This window comes from Phragmites australis, chromosome 13 (genome assembly GCF_958298935.1).
Source record: "Phragmites australis chromosome 13, lpPhrAust1.1, whole genome shotgun sequence".
Taxonomy (NCBI): Eukaryota; Viridiplantae; Streptophyta; class Magnoliopsida; order Poales; family Poaceae; genus Phragmites; species Phragmites australis.
This window is the reverse complement of record NC_084933.1, coordinates 25,490,579-25,494,861: the sequence shown is the minus strand read 5'-3', so window position 1 is coordinate 25,494,861 and position 4,283 is coordinate 25,490,579. Positions and strand designations below refer to the sequence as shown.

The following is a 4,283-nucleotide window of genomic DNA, read 5'->3' as shown; positions in this document are numbered from 1 at the left end:
GTAGACCCGTATGAAATTTTTCTTTGGCTTCTCTGTCGTCGTCCGATTGGCTACGTCGGTCTTTTTACTTGTTCCGTTCGTTAGAAACTACTGAGTACGGAAATTTTGCTTTAATCTGTATAAAGAGTTGGTATCGCCTTGTGTCGTGCTGGTCTCAGAGAGCCATCTTTAAGCTTAATATTTTCAGTTGCAAAAGAAGAAGCAGCTTCATAATTTCCCCTTTCCTTTTCCAACTAGAACTGCCCATGCTCATTCGACCTAATTAAGGTTCCCTGGCAAGTAGTTAAAAGCTAGCTGATGCTGATAACGCATGTCGTATCGTTGGTGTTTGTACACGATCGGCATTGGCTCTGCGCAGCAAGCACGAGTCAAGAAATCAACTTTCCACGAACAACATACGCCTGTCGAAAAGAAAGGACAAGCCTATATACATCTTTTCGCATCCTCTCTCTTTTTCAAAGCAATGGACTAATCCAGCAAAATCCGTCCACTGAAAAGTCCTTTTCTGGACATTCTCCTTTGAACCGATGACGTACCTCATTCAGCCCTTGCAAGTATAGTATTCTGCACACTAGTTTTTGCAGGGGATGTACCTATGGCAATGCATAGTAGTCGTTGTTTTTTTTAACAAACATAACAACACTTACGTACCAACTAACAGTGGTTTCAAAAATCCATGCGTACATGTGTATTAATATGTACTACAAACACTCTGCACTTGCCACTTTTCTTTACGAAAAGGGTACAATAATACATGCATTTGGTGGCGGCTAGTTATTCCTTCTGGTCACAAATAAATACCGATTTGGGTTTTGTGTAGTCAACGTTTGCAAATTTTGACTACAATTTATTTTCTACGTATTTATTATGGATTCAAGTCCAATTGAGTAAGTAGGGCCTTGTAAGCTAAGTGGGAATTGAACTGAGTGAAACTTGACTATATTGGGTGCATATCACATAGAAGAGTTTGTCTCTATTCACTACCGGAGACAGCTTCTTTGCCGAGTGCCTCAGGCACTCGGCAAAGGACGATATACACTCGGCAAAGGCTTTGCCGAGTGCTACACTCGGCAAAGGGCGCTCGGTAAAAAATTTGTCGGCAAAGACCTCTTTGCCGAGTGCACTTTATCGGGCACTCGGCAAAGGCTTTGCCGAGAGCCACGGTCAGGCACTCGGCAAAGGCCTCCGCTTTGCCGAGCGCCAGTGAATCAAACACTCGGCAAAGAGGCCTCCGCTTTGCCCAGTGCCACCTGGAGGACACTCGGCAAACAGGCCATCTTTGCCGAGTGCCTTACGTGGCTCTCGGCAAAGAGGAGGCCTCTTTGCCGAGTGCCTGACCGTGGCTCTCGGCAAAGCGGAGGCCTCTTTGCCGAGTGTCATGGCCATTGCACTCGGCAAAGTGACTGAAAACAGCCTTTTTTATTTGTTTTTGACATCCCATCCAAACAAACAGATATATATATAACAAACATCACCAACATCACATATATATCATCAACAGCACATACATATCACCAACACCACATATATATCACAAACATCACATGTCTCACAATATATAACAAATAAGTTCACAAGTAATCCAAGTGCTCCATCATCTACAACCATAATTGCAAATAGAAGTACCATTAACAACTACAAGTATCATCACCAAGATGGTCAATGAAACTGATTTGGTGAATGATTCGCTGAAGCATGAGGATCGTTCGATGCCGCCGATTGATTCTGCACAAAGGAGAAGAGATTGAATGTGTGAGACAAGATAAATATATACCATACATGAATAAAATTTTCATACTCCACTAGGTTTGACCGTAAGCATGAACATACAAACTAAAACATTTATACTCACAGGAGTAGAATAGTGAGGAGGTGGAGGTGCAGGTGGAGCGAATAGCGAAGGTGGCGGAGTCACACCCGTAGCGGCGCCAATGTACTGAAGAATCTCCACCATCCTCCGCTGCTCGGCCTCCATCGTCGCCTGCATTTGCTCCCGTATCCTCCTCTCTTGTTCCAGCTGGGCCTACAATATATTCACCCTAATGTTACAATAATGCAAAGGAAAGGTATGAAAAAACCAATGAACGACGAATAAACCAGAAATAACCTCGAGTGCCTCCACCCGGTGGTGTGAAGTGTCCTTCCGAGGTCGTATGGCCGGGCTCGTGCTCGTGCTGCTTGCTCGAATCTGGGAGAGACTGGGAGTAGCGGCCGAGTCGATTGCGCCGTCGCCAATCCAGTATCGCCCATGCTTCTTGCCTCCTCCCACCCTCATGACGACTTCTCCATCAAGGTCCTCGGTGCTCGGATCGTACTCTGGCCCATGGACCTCCCTTGCCATCGATGTGTACTCACTAAGGCGGTTGTGGACGGTCGCATTGCTGTACGCCTCGGGCCCGTCCTCCGGGTTGTAGTCGACGTCGGACGTCGCCTTGCCCTTGTGAGCCATAGCAAATGCCTTGAAGATGGAGCAAGGCTGGCCACCATGTGACGCCGACTGCGAGAAAAACAACAAGATGATTAGAAATCATGCAGAATTGAGCGTTAGAATAAATAAATGAATTCGCGTACCCATGTTTCTGCGTATCCGCTGAGGTTGCGGCTGCCTTGATGGTGTGCTACACCTGGCATCATCAAACGCCGCTCCCGGCACAAGTTGTGCGTCTCCTCCCACTCGCGTGTGCACCACTTGTCCACCATCTGTTCCCAGCACTGGGGATGCGCGGCGCACCAATAAGGAATCATCTACAGGCCATCAAGTACATGACATATCAGAAGATGAAATTAAGCCTACTTAATCTCAAAAGGAATCAGTATTAATGTTCTGTATTTACCTGCAGGTACTGGTCCCGGGTCAGCGTCATGGTTCTTGCGTCCCTTTTGGTGACCTTCGTTCCAACGACGGTCCCGTGGTAAGTTACGACGGCCTGGATGCGCGCCTCGTAATGCATGTCCACGACGAGTTTTTTGCAGCATTTGGTAGCCACCGCATCCGCCCTGGCCTCATGTCCGTCCTGGCATCTAAAGAAATCCTGCATACAAACACGATGTATCCATTCATTATTTCAAGAATGTCCAATAAATACGATGTATTGAGCAATGTAGTGCGAGGAAGACTTACCCACAGCTCTTGCTTCACCCGCTCCGCCTTGTTGTTGAATACCCTGTGGGCCCGATCTGCAGCATCGGGGGCGACGGCGTAGTGGTCAAACGAGTAGGCCGGCCCCGTCACTCCGGCGTACTCAACCAGGCCAGGGAAGTGCTCCTTGCACAGAAGACCGAGGATGCCATTGACTTGGCGTGTGTGAGCACCTCCACTCGCCACAATCGTCCAGTTCCTGCCCAAGTGATTAACAATCGTCCAATTTCTATTTTGATATTCAACATATCATATAAAGTAGTGATAACATCTAAAGTTACTTACTTTTCCCCCTCGGGTCGAATCAGCGGGCGTCTCTCACGAGGTATCGGTCGCTGAGGGAGGCTCGCGGGACCTCGCAAGTAGACGCTGGACGAACTAGAGGAAGCGGAACCCCCTGCTGTCGCCTCCTCCAGCGCGTCCTCCTGCGCCTCCTCCTGCGCGTCCTCCTGCGCCTCCTCGGCGTCCTCCTGGGGCACCTGCTCCTCCTCCTCCTCCTCACGCGACGGGGCGGCAGGCGACGACTCCCTCCTGCGGCTGCTCCTCCTTGTCCTTCGGTACAAGGACGTTAGCTTCCTCATCCCACCGCCCACCATCTTTGTTCAATCACCTGCAATTAAAAAGAGTAAACCAATAAGCACAGATAAACAAGAAGTACTTAGAAAGAGATGCAAAATAAACAAAACGTAATTACAAAATAACATAGTATTACATGTATTAGAAATAATCTTCATGATCGGGATTAGCTGGATCATAAGTCTCATCATCACTATCAATCATGTCGAAATAATCAACACTATCCGAATGAGCAATGTTGCCATTGTCATTGTCTAAATGTAATCGCTCAAGCATTTGTAAGTCTTTCACATTTTGCACCTCATCTCCAACGTCCTCTTCAATAACCGTTTCATTGTCTACTTCCATTCCGATCGCTTCAGTTAAGTCTATCTCAAACCTCCCTTCTAGTCCCTCTTCTTGAAAGAACTCTCCGTCATATGTGTTTGGGTCTAAGTTGTAATCTTCATCGTTTGGGACAGGCACTTTACCGTGTGGCGATACCCTGTGCACAATATCCCAACCCTTAAGATGCCTTATGGTTTGACACGCATATGGGAGATAATAAACTTGCGTGGCCTGTTGGGCC

General features: G+C 47.5%; 1 long non-coding RNA gene across 1 annotated transcript; it reads right to left on the bottom strand.

The window, feature by feature from the left end:
* Positions 1-2,682: 2,682 nt before the first annotated feature.
* Positions 2,683-3,197, bottom strand: LOC133887868 (uncharacterized). The gene is made up of 3 exons (XR_009903660.1): positions 3,122-3,197; positions 2,835-3,032; positions 2,683-2,745 (listed from the first exon to the last, which is right to left on the bottom strand). It is a non-coding gene; the product is annotated as an uncharacterized LOC133887868 (long non-coding RNA).
* Between the last annotated feature and the right edge of the window lie 1,086 nt (positions 3,198-4,283).